The following is a 13,136-nucleotide window of genomic DNA, read 5'->3' as shown; positions in this document are numbered from 1 at the left end:
TGTGTTGAAAGTTCACCTTCCTTGACCTAGGTTTAATTGGATGAATAGGAGAGCATGTATCTAGGGATTTAAGGACTTTAACTTGACTTTGACCCATTCATACATTTAGGCATTGAGTAATTTTCAAGGTACAGGTGTGGAGAAAAAGTGCAATTTCTGAATTGAATAGTAAATTGTTACCATTTTCACCTGGCCCTTGACCCTAAAATTCATAAGATAATCACTTTCAGATAGAACATGCATAGTATGTACTAAGTTTCAAGATAACTTGAGCAACTTCGAGATATGGAGGAAAAAGTTAGTTCAGCACTTTCACTTGATCTTTGACCTTTTGACCTTTGAGGCAAAAAAAGAAAAAAAAAACTTTCCAGAGAATTTCTATTAGGTTACACATGCATACACCAAGTGTAAAAAAATAATAACCCTGCTGGCATTGCATAAATATGAGGGAAATAGTAAAATTTTGAAGTGTTGCACTTGACCTTTGACCCCTGACCTTTGACCCCATGAACCCTACATTCTCTAGATAATCACTTCAAGTCAGTACATGTATATACTATGTTCCATGAAGATACCTTGAACAATTTTCCAAGGCACCGAGAAAAAAAAGAAGTTTTGATATTTTTACTTGACCTTTTGACCTTTGACCTTTGACCTCATGACCCAAACTTTCACCAGAGAATCTTAATTGGGTAATACATGTATACACTAAGTTTCAAGAAAATATCTTCAGGCATTCAATATATATGGCGAAAATAGTGAAATTTCATGTATTTGACCCTGACCTTCTGACCTTTGACCTTTGACCTCATGACGCAAACTTTCACCAGAGAATCTTAATTGGGTAATACATGTATACACTAAGTTTCAAGAAAATATCTTCAGGCATTCAATAGATATGGTGGAAATAGTGAAATTTTATGTATTTGACCTTGACCTTTTGACCTTTGACCTTGAGCATGTGCACCCAAAAGTTGATAGGCACAACTTCACCCCCTAATACACATGCATGCCAAGTTTCATTAGGATACCTCAACAGGTTTTGATAGTTACCTTGTCCACAAAATTCATTACGGACGGACGGAAGGACGGACGGACGGAAGGACGGACGGACGGACGGACGGAAGGACGGACGGACGGACGGACGGACGGACGGAAGGACGGACGGACGGACGGACGGACAACCCGAAAACATAATGCCTCCGGCACCACTTCGTGGCGGAGGCATAAAAATTAATGTTGAATTCAACGAAACTGAATCATGCTTTCATTTTCAAATCACCTCCAACAAAATTGTACACTATTCAGCTGTTGCTCGTAATTAATGTTAGTGTTATCTGATATATAGTTTTTGAACTACAAAGGATCAAAAGTGGGAAATTTTTTTGTAACACCTAGTACTTAATTATACTTATGTTGACAAATGGTTGATGCATGACTGAGCACATGAACTTTGAGCGACATATTATGAAGTGAACAATGAATGTCTCACTGAATGGATGAGATCTGTCAATGAAAATGACCAACTAAACAGGCCAGCCTTGTCAACATAATTAAGTATCAATGGAAAGAGGAAGAGTTCTTCTTTCCTCACAACCAACATTGCGCTCTCCATAACTGACAATTATGAAATGGTAGGCCTCTAAAGTTGGATTACCTTTTTTTTTTCTTCATTTTTTTTAATACCAGAGTACAAATAGCTTCTAGAGAGACAAGAGTCTTAGAATATTGTGTCCTCACCTAAAATATCTCAGTTGCACAGAAGTCCTGACACAAAGTTGTTCTCTAGGATGGCTCCTTGTTCATTTCATAGAAATGCATTATTTTTTACGTCACTCTCAAAGTATTTGTCGGCAGGTTGCCTACATAGACCAATCCAACCGATACGACTTGGCATAACACCCGCCAAAACAGCATTGTCCCAGTTGCACACGCGCATGCTGAGTGCATGATGTGGATGTACTGCTACTGACTGCTACCCGTGCGCTCATGGGGGCGGATTTTGCTGCCAAGTCGGATTGGTGTATAGGCGTGAAAAAAAAAAAAAAAATCATTCTTGAACCATTTAAATCCAATCAGATATCACTTTGGATAATACTGCATTTGCTCATTTGCTTGGTCTGGCAGTATGTGTACACACTGTACGAAAAGAACTTTAAAGTAATACAAGAAAAACACTAATCCTTTTTTTTTTTGTTTCATATTTGTTGTCCTTAACTTTGTTTTCAATGTAAACAAAGATGAGTGCGAAAGCAGCCCATGTCAGAACGGTGGAAGTTGTCAGGACGCAGTCAACATGTACTCTTGCTCGTGCACAGCAGGTTACGATGGACCAAATTGCGAAGAAGGTAGATTATTTTATATGTTATTATACCCATATTCTCTACTTCCTACTCTTGCTTTCCTCCGAAGTAAACCAGTATGAATACTCACACGACACTGAAGCTTGACGAAGTCGGATAAGATACAGGCTATTCTGGACATTTTTCCACTCTGCAAGTCAACGGTACTACGCTAGTGAGGGAGGGAAGACAAGAAGGAAATGGAAAAGGGAAAAAAAAATGCCACACATACATTTTATTTGCTGCAGCTTGCAAACGATATTTTTCTTGAAAAATTAAAATAGTTTTCTATAGGTTACTGAGTAGATTTTTTGAAGACTCTCAGACTATAAAAAACGTATCTTATGTGACGAACATGCAGAAAAAAGATGTAGGGCCTAGATGTTTTTCAAAACGCTCACTTGTGAAGTTCGAAAAAAAAAAACAGGTAAACGCTAAATGAATATGATAATTTATAATTCTGAAATGTAATCATCAATTACATGAAATTAAATAAGTTGTAAACGACACTAAAAAAAAAAAATAATATTGCCTGTCATTATCTATATACTTGGCTGAATCCATTTTATTTGCTGCAGCTTGCAAACGATATTTTTCTTGAAAAATTAAAATAGTTTTCTATAGGTTACTGAGGAGATTTTTGAAGACTCTCAGACTATAAAAAACGTATCTTATGTGATGAACATGCAGAAAAAAGATGTAGGGCCTAGATGTTTTTCAAAACGCTCAATTGTGAAGTTCGAAAAAAAAAACAGGTAAACGCTAAATGAATGTGATAATTTATAATTCTGAAATGTAATCATCAATTACATGAAATTAAATAAGTTGTAAATGACACTAAAAAAAAAAAAATAATATTGCCTGTCATTATCTATATACTTGGCTGAATCTATGCTGACAATGTATTCATTGTCCGGTGAAATTCAGGGCTTATACAAAACATGACAAAATGTACTCTGCTTTCTTTCAAAATCGTTTGCATTTACTTACATCCTGCTCTTTCACTGTAGTTTTTTATAACCACTCTAATCTAGCTTCTTCATGACCTGTAGTTACTATTTCATATTTTACAGATATCGATGAGTGCGAAAGTAGCCCATGTCACAACGGTGGAAGTTGTCAGGATGCAGTCAACATGTACTCTTGCTCATGCACAGTAGGTTACGATGGACCGAACTGCGAAGGTTAGATAATCCAGGCAACGACTGCTTTTTTCAGCTTTTCTCATTCTTTTTTTTTTTCTCATTGTACATTTCACGTTTAGATGAATTACTCCCTTGATAAGATCTTTACAATCTTTTATATCAATTATTGCATGAAAGTATCCCCACATTTTTAATTCGTTTAATAATATCCGTTTTATTCTCACCATGGTAACCCATTCAGTTTCAAAGGCAAAAAAAAAAAAAAGATTCTCCACCAAGGGGCCGTGAGCAATAAAAAAGAAACAAGTACGCACAATCAAATAAAAAAAAAATTATAAAACGTGTGTTCAATATAAAGTGTCTAAATAAATAGACATAATCCCACTTCGCAAGCCTCACGCGCACACGGGGGGGGGGTGGGGGGGGGTGGGGGGGGGCAGGGAGGAACTAAATTGGGGCCTAATTTTCTCATTTCCTCTCTTCTTCTTGAAAACACATGGTCAAATACATTTGATACAAGATCCCCAGAAATCCCTAGATTAGAGAATCTAAACAAAAACAAACAACAACAAAAATATCTTCTTTGAAAACAGAATGACTGCATAAATATATCAGCGAATGGATACAATGTTATTTATGGTAGATTCAGCTGTTGGACGGGGACTAAATTTGGGCTTAGGTTTAACATTTTGATCTTCCTTTTTGAAACTGCATAGTCATTTTGTCTAACTACATGGCAATTATTTTTGCCAGTGTGACATAATACATAAATGGACACCATTCCCGCTTGTTGCTATGTTCAAGAATTTGAATCAATGCGTGGAATATGAGAATTATGAACTTGCGATACCAAGGTAAGCGCAAGATACCCCCCCCCCAGTCTCTTGTTTGTTGTTTTCCTTTTGTTATGTTATATGTTTGTTTATTTGTTTGTTTTATTTCGCAGATATCAATGAGTGTGACAGCAACCCATGTCAGAACGGAAAAATATGTCAGGACGCAGTCAACATGTATTTGTGTTTGTGTCCACTTGGTTATGCTGGGTCGAACTGCCAACTAGGTGGGTTTGTATTCAGAAAATGTTCATTTACAACCCGTTTACGACGCGATGATGTAAATTATAAAATGGGTTCAAGAATGTAGCCAATTGGAAGCGCTGAAATGAGTCACGTGTGCGTGCATTAATTTTTACTATCATGCACGGCCTTGCAAAAAAGCGTAAAGTCACTGACGACACAATGTTTACACTAGCAGTGCGCACTTAATCAGTTGTTACAAGTGCGTCGCGCGCTACCATACGCGCTGTCAATCCTATAAACAACTTCTCGTTCGGGCTGCCAGCCGGCCTTTCTTGTGCACAACAATCATGTGGCGTACGTATACGCTTATACGTACAGTACTTACATGTGCGGGATTTCCGAGTGCGACGTGCGTAAATGTTTGGGACGAACATCCTCGGACGTCTTGACCCACAAAGGTACGTGAAAAACGCTGACAAATGCTGTTAGTTTTCGAATTTTCGACCCATTTTATAAAACAAATGATGCACAGGATTATTTCGTGGCGTTAGTGGAGGCGTAGCTCACTCTCGGGTATTTACAATGCAGTGCAACATGCACTCGGCTTCGCCTCGTGCATGTTTCACAATTGTAAATACCCTAGAGTGCACTATACGCCTACGCTAACGCACTCTATCCTGTGCATCATTGTATAATATACTGCTCTCCAGGTACAGCATGGCTACGTCTTCATTGGGCGTAACATGAAAAAGGAGAACCATAAGTCCATTGTTTGACGAGTACATTGATGACTGTGCAGTTCTCCTTGGCGGATCCGGGGTGACCCCTTAGGGCCCTAGGGGGGGGGGGGGTGGGGCTACAAATTTCGGCTTAAATCTTACATTCTCAGTATCTTTTTCTTCTTTTTCTTAAATCTTACATCCTTATCTTTTTCTTCTTTTTCTTGAAATAGCATCGTCAAATTTCACATTGTAACGAAACTTGTCAGGAAGTATCGCTAGGGTGATGAAAAATTAGCACCATTCTCCAGCTGGGGCCCCCCTGAACACAATGTTCCGGATGTGGGGTGTGGGACAAACCTCAAAACGAAGGAATATTTACAAAATCTTCTTGCAAACCTCACTGTACTGTAGTTTCAAGTTTGTTCGTGGCAGATCGGGATTGTGGGGGGGGGGGGGGAGAGAGGGCGGGTGAGGGTGAGGTTCAAGTTAGGCCCAATTTTTCACATTTTCATCTTCTTGAGAACGCAAAGTCAGATTTTCAACATATTTGAAATGTATTATCGCTTTAGTGTAGAATACACTACATTTGAACATATGGGCACAATTTCCCACTTCTGGGGCCCCAATTACACAATACTTGGGGAGGGGGAGACCAAAAATAAGGCCAAATTTGGGACCCGGGTCTCTTATTTGTTTATTTGTTTGTGTGTCTGTTCGTCCGATCAGTCAACAACTGCAGGAAACTGAACTGTCGCTTGCGATAGCTCTACAACACACATCACATTGCACATACATAGCACTCTGTACATTGGATACAATCACGCTCACATATCTCGTACGTCTAATTGACTAATCAGTTTGAAAACGCAGAACTAGACAGGCGCGGTGGAGCACCCCAATTATCTCGCAGAAATCCATCGGCAGCCGAGCCTCATTTGCATAAAGTAAACAACATGTACTCGCGTAGTTGAGAAAAAGTAAACAACTTCTCAAGCTAATAACAATTTAAGGAAACCTATTTTCGGATTAAAATTGAGTTAGAATTTCAAAACATGTCCGAATATGCACATATAACATATTAAAGGATTTGACAATGATAAAATGTGAAATTTTAGCGAAAACCTGGCGAGCAAAATTACCAAAAATATGCCTCGAAAATCAACCTAAAATTCACGAAGTGTGATTGCGGAACCAAAGCGCCATTCGAACAAAGTACACCGAAATTTATTTATCTGCTTGCATTTTAAATGTCATACCGTAATATTCCCGGCCATGGTTGTGTCGGAAAAAAACAGAAGGTGATGTCAAAAATGACACGAACGCAAAGCGTACAGGTCGGTCCCATGTATAATCGCGTGACTATAGCGTTGCATGTCACAGCACACACAACGCTTTGCTGCATGCAGCGTGCGCGGCAGCAGTTCCGCAGTCACCGCCATGCGACACTCAGCAAAATTGACTGCGTCACATGCAAACCAACAATGAGCACGAAATCCTGAATCTCACGTACCACGCATGTCCATTATTACGGGAAAAGAAATGACGTCATTTTCAATTGTTTCGCTGACTACAATTTTCTATTCCAAACCCTGTAGAAACAAATTGATTTCTCAAAAAGTACAGGTGGAACCAAGCGAAAACTTTCACCATATATGGATTGAGGTCTGATAAACTTATGTTGCCAATTTCGGACACATTGGAGCCCGGCCATAGTCCAGTCGGAAAAAACAAAACAAAACAGAGAGCATGTTTTGCGAGAGGTGATTTTCAAAACGCTTAAATATCTCAAGTTCTAGTGCAGCAAATTTTATAATTTTTTTCATCAAAAGGAAGGTTTTTAAAAGCTTAGATAGTGTGGGAAGTTTGAGTTTACTAGCGGCACGCATAGCGGCACAAGGAGAAGGTAAAGATTTGACTTTTTCATGCACACAGTTTCGGGCAGCCGTAGATGCCCGTTGGAAATTCAAATAGAACGGGGCGATAATGAGATGCAAATTGGGGTGCTCCACCGCGCCTGTAGATTGTCGCCATCGAGGTCAAAAGTTGGGAACTGCACAAGCGTCATGGATTGTCGCCAGGACAACATTTATCCGTGACGGGGGCGACAATCCTTGACGCCAACTCCGTCAAGGATTGTCGCTCCGAGCCGGGGCGACAATCCGTGTCGCAACATGCTCTCATGTCTCTCATCACTGTGTTTCGCAGATTATTTTATATGTTAGTATACTCATATTCTCTACTTCCTACTCCTACTTTCCTCCGAAGTAAACCAGTATGAATACTCACACGACACTGAAGCTTGGCGAAGTCGGATAAATGATATAGTCTATTCTGGACATTTTTCCAATCTGCAAGTCAATGGTACTACGCTAGTGAGGGAAGACAAGAAGGAAATGGAAAAGGGAAAAAAGAAAAACTTGCCACACATACATTTTATTTGCCGCAGCTTGCAAACGATTTTTTCATAAGAATTAAAGATAGTTTTACATAGGTCACTGACTAGATTTTTTGAAGACTCTCATGTAGCGAACATGCAGAAAAAGATGTAGATATTTTTCATAACTCGCACTTGTGAAGTTCAAAAAAAAACAAACAGGGAAAAGGTAAATGAAGATGATGATTTATAATTCTGAAATGTAATTAGCAATAACATGAAAGGAAATAAATTGTAAACGATATGAAAAAGTATATTGTCTGTCATTATCTATGACGAAATAACTACTTGGCTGAATCTACGTTGAGAAGGTATAATCCATATTGTCCGGTGAAATTCAAGGCTGATACAAACATGACAAAATGTACTCTGCCTTATATCAAAATCGTATGTATTTGCATTTACTTACATCCCGCTCTTTCACTTTAGTTTTTATTACAGAATACCACTTTAATCTAGCTTCTTCATAATCTGTAGTTGCTATTTCATATTTTATAGATATCGATGAGTGCGAAAGTAGCCCATGTTAGAACGGTGGAAGTTGTCAGGATGCAGTCAACATGTACTCTTGCTCATGCAGAGCAGGTTATGATGGACTGAACTGCGAAGAAGGTGAGAATGATAATCCGATCAACGATTGCTTTTTTTTTTCACCTTTTCTCTTTTTTTTTCTCAGTGTGCAATTTACGTATAGACTGATTACTCCCTTGATTACATCTTTACAAAATTTCTTTTGATATCAATTGCATGAAAGTATCCCTACATTCTTTAATTTTATTTATTCATTAATTTGTTTTATTTTCAACAGGGTAGCCTTTGAGTTAAAAAGAAAAAAAGATGTTCCACCAAGTGGCCGTAAGCAATAAAAAAGAAACAAGTACATACAATCATATACACAAAATTACAATTAAAACAAACTAAACCTACATTAACAAATAACAAACATAAACAAAATGTAATAAGATTTCATTGCATAAAGGCACACCAATGATGAGCACACAAAATGAGAAGCAGATACGAAAACAGTGATGCCAAATACATAGATACATTGCACTTGGTTTTAAAAAAATCAATCAAGTATAAAAATTGAGAGATAACATTCTACTGGAATTCTTAAATACAGGAAAAATACACTGGACAGCAAAGGAAAGTACCCATTCTCTCAAAGGCCGCACACAAAAATTCACCCCTAGAAATAAACTAGAAATGTCGCTATGGCGACTGATGCCTCCGCCATAATGCATGATTCTCCCAATAGGCGTATAGTACAATGTCTTCACAATGTGTGATCCATGACAGTTTCACATAACTGGCAAAATATTGAAATGACAGGTTTGTCAGAAATGTCTTGAACTGGGTTTGCTATAATTTTCTAAGAGTGCAGGTACACATATTTGGGGAATTTTGGGAAAGTTTATGCAATGAGTAATTTCCAAGGTACGAAGAAAGAGTGTGATGATGGTACAAAAGAGATTTTTTTTTTTTTTTTGGGGGGGGGGGGTCATTGAAACCTGGCCTTTGACCCTTAACCATTGACCTTCTGGCTGGATATTTCCCGGAGAATCTCCATTAGGTAATGCATGTATTAAGTTTTGAAACTAATAATGCAAGCATTGCATATACTACTATATGAGGGAAATAGTAAAATTTTGAGGAGTTGACCTTGACCTTTGACCCCTGACTATTGACCCATGACCCCTAAATTCCCTAGATAATCCCTGCCAGACAGTACATGCATATGTACCAAGTTCCACGAAGATACATTGAAGCATATGAGAGAAAAGTAATATTGCAACATTTTCACCTAACCTTTGACCTTTTGACCTTTGACCTTATGACATGAAACTCTCTCTGGAGAATCTTTACGCAGTAGTTCATCTCCACACCAAGTTTCAAGAAAATACCTTCGGGCATTGCATAGATATGGGGGAAATTGCAACATTTGTAGCATTTGACCTTGACCTTTTGACCTTTGACCTCTTGCCAATGTCACTAAAATCTACTCAACTAATTGTCCCACCATACATCATCCTTGGACCAAGTTTGGTGAAAGCTGCTTCATCCAGTTTTGAGTTATCACGTAAACAGATAAATTTTAGAACTTGACCTTGATCTTTGACCTTTGACCTCTGTCCGATTTCACTGAAAAACTAATCAAGTAATTGTCCCATCATATATCATCCTCCAACAAAGTTTGCTGAAATTTGCTCCATCCAGTCTTGAGTTATCGCGTAAACGGATACAATTTCATGATTTGACCTTGACCTTTGACCGTCAGCCGATTTCACCCAAAATCTATTCAAATAATTGCCCCATCATACTTCATACTTGGACCAAGTTTGGTAAAATTCCAGTAAATATTACTCAAGTTATCGCGTAAACGAAAGCGGACGGACGGACGTACGGACGGACGGACGGACGGACAACCCGAAAACATAATGCCTCCGGCACCACTTCGTGGCGGAGGCATAACATTTTTTGTACACAGGTGTGCTACAATGCCCCTTACTAATCACACGCACATACGCAAGTGAATGTCTTCATAAAACAAAGCAGAACTTGACATGCACAGCATCTTGATCAAAAGTCCCACACAAAAGCAATTTCCACCACGCAAAAATGGCCACTGACTGGACATTTTTAAACAACCAATATGTCAAAGTGAACACCAGGGACCCGTTTCATAAATCTTGTCATCAGTGACAACTGCCACATCTTTATGACAAATTTGCTCTCAGCCAATCAAATGCAAGGATTTCAGTAGCTTGTCACATCTATGACAACTTGTCACTGATGACAAGTTTTGTGAAACGGGCCCCTGTTTTGTCAAAATGATGTGTAGGCCTATTCTGTATATTTTCAAGGGATGCTATCCTTCCTGATTATGCTAATTCTCAGAATAAAATCACTTAGCTCTTTAGACTGGACATTACTTTCAGGGGCCTGAAACATGGTCTAAACAGTCAGTTTTATTTAGGGCAAAATGAACTTTCGACACGGACACATTGACTGGTAATGGCGTAGCCGTCCATAGGCGGTCGTACGGTAGCTCGTACCTTTTGTACGTAGCCCTGGGCTAGGCCTAGGCCCTATAGATCTATATGCTATACGTTAGAACCAATCTACAATATAGATGTGAACCTACCTAGCTACACCTCCACTGTACATGCACGGAACCTACACGTATGGTACGATGAAACTAGGCGAAGGGGGTGGATTGAAACTTATTTATTACATGTTATTAGCAAGTTCTAACGTATAGCTTTATATAGCCCATGGCTACGTACAAAAGGTACGAGCTACCGTATGGCCGCCTACGGCTACGCCATTACCAGTCAATGTGTCCGTGTCGAAAGTTCATTTGGCCCTAAATAAAACTGACTGTTTAGACCATGTCTCAGGCAATTATTTATATGAGTGTTGTGAATGAGGTGGGTACTCACCGATGAAAACTCCTATGTATTCCTCCATTCCGCATTCCTCTAGAAAAGTGAACACAAAATTGTCCATCTTAAAGACAAAAAGTTGCAAGACATCTCGCGGCTGCGGCGGATCGTCGAGAAATGACGCTTTTTTTTTTTCGCGGGGGTACTACGTCACATAGGACACATGACATGTTTTGTCCAATTGTAGCGCGCGTATGTCATGTACACCGCGCTGAGTATTTCTGGGGCCCGTTTCATAAAACTTGTCATCATTGACAAGTTGTCATAGATGTGACAAGCTACTGAAATCCTTGCATCTGATTGGCTGAGAGCAAATTTGTCATAGAAATGTGGCAGTTGTCACTGATAACAAGTTTTATGAAACGGGCCCCTGATGTGACTCTGCACAGGTGTATAAAGTTCGATAACCAAAATGATAGGTTCAAGTTAGGACCCAATTTTTCACATTTTCATCTTCTTCTTGAGAACGCAAAGTCAGATTTTCAACATATTTGAAATGTATTATCGCTTTAGTGTAGAATACACTACATTTGAACATACTATGGGCACAATTCCCCACTTCTGGGGCCCCAATTACACAATACTTGGGGAGGGGGAGACCAAAAATAAGGCCAAATTTGGGACCCGGGTCTCTTGTTTGTTTATTTGTTTTGTGTGTCTGTTTGTTTGTCTTGTTTCGCAGATATCGATGAGTGTGACAGCAACCCATGTCAGAACGGAGGAACGTGTCAGGACGCAGTCAACATGTACTCGTGTCTGTGTTCACTTGGTTATGATGGGTCGAACTGCCAGATAGGTGCATGATGGGTTGGTATAATATTATTACAATGTACGCCTTCCTGTCAAAAAAAAAAAAAAAAAAAAATGTTTGTTGTTGTTTTGTGTGTGTGTGCATGTGTGGCGTAAGAAAAAGCCTGCCAGGCTTGTGAGCATGAGAAAGACCCTTAAGGCGTGACTGCACCCCGGTACGTGAGACTCGATAGGTCTGCAGCTTTGATATTCAGTGTATTCCACTAGACAGTTTTTGTCTTACTCTTACCGGTTTATAGTGGTTCGAGATGCCATAATGCATGGAAGAGTATTCGAGATTTGGCATCACAATTCCTTGACAAACAATAAATTCATCGATGATCGAGAACCTAAACTGTGAAAAGAAAACGAGTGCTGTTGATTCAATTTGCTGTTTGACTGGCTGTTCGGTGTTCTGTCTTCGCATTATTTTTCACAAATTAGCTAGAGTCAGAGAATTTTAGGACGTATAAGTCAACTTGTTATCCTGTTCATACGCACTTGTTATCACACCTCGCTCGGAGAGAAACATGAAATCACAGTATATCTACGTTGTTTGTCATCTCGGACATTAACGGGAAAGTGTACATGTATATTGGTCAAGGTGAGAATCACCTTTTAACTCTTTTAAGTTACTTAGAAATCACTTAGAGCAATGTTAAAAAGCATACAATTCAAAGTTTATTTGCCTAAAAATTGGTTTTGAAATGGCTGAGACGTCAAAAAACAAAGAAAAACAAAGCGATCCTAATAAAAACCGGTCTGGTTAGATCGAAGTGACATCCGCTCTCTAACGTTAGGCCTATTCCTTCTGGATCGAACCAAAGTTTTTTATGTCATGTAGGCCTAGATTTGTAATGTAATTTTTTTTTTAAGTTGTAGCATGCAGCATATTGAAATGGTTCTAGGAACACTACCCCCTGGAAAACCACACTCCGGATAACTACCACCCGGATAATTACCCCCCAGGACAATTCCTCCCTAGGGCAACTACCCCCGGACAACTACCCTCCAATGGCAATTACCCTCCAGGGTAATTACCCCCTAGGACAACTACCCCCCGGAAAACTACCCTCCTAGGGCAATAACCCCCTAGGGCAATTCCCCTTAGGAAAACTACCCCCTGGATAAATACCCCTCGGATAACTACCCCTGGTACCCCCTCGGATAACTACCCCTGGATAACTACCCCCTGGGTAACTACCCCCCGGAGAACTATCCCCTGGATAACTACCCCCA

The 13,136-nt window shown here is 39.4% G+C and overlaps 1 long non-coding RNA gene across 1 annotated transcript; it reads right to left on the bottom strand.

The window, feature by feature from the left end:
• Positions 1–2,426: 2,426 nt before the first annotated feature.
• Positions 2,427–11,216, bottom strand: LOC140233537 (uncharacterized). Its single transcript, XR_011901548.1, has 3 exons — positions 11,106–11,216; positions 7,515–7,597; positions 2,427–2,514 (listed from the first exon to the last, which is right to left on the bottom strand). It is a non-coding gene; the product is annotated as an uncharacterized lncRNA (long non-coding RNA).
• Positions 11,217–13,136: the final 1,920 nt, after the last annotated feature.

The sequence above is a fragment of the Diadema setosum genome, chromosome 9 (assembly GCF_964275005.1).
Source record: "Diadema setosum chromosome 9, eeDiaSeto1, whole genome shotgun sequence".
NCBI lineage: Eukaryota > Metazoa > Echinodermata > Echinoidea > Diadematoida > Diadematidae > Diadema > Diadema setosum.
Note: the sequence above shows the minus strand (reverse complement) of the source record. Positions and strands in the feature narration are given on the sequence as shown.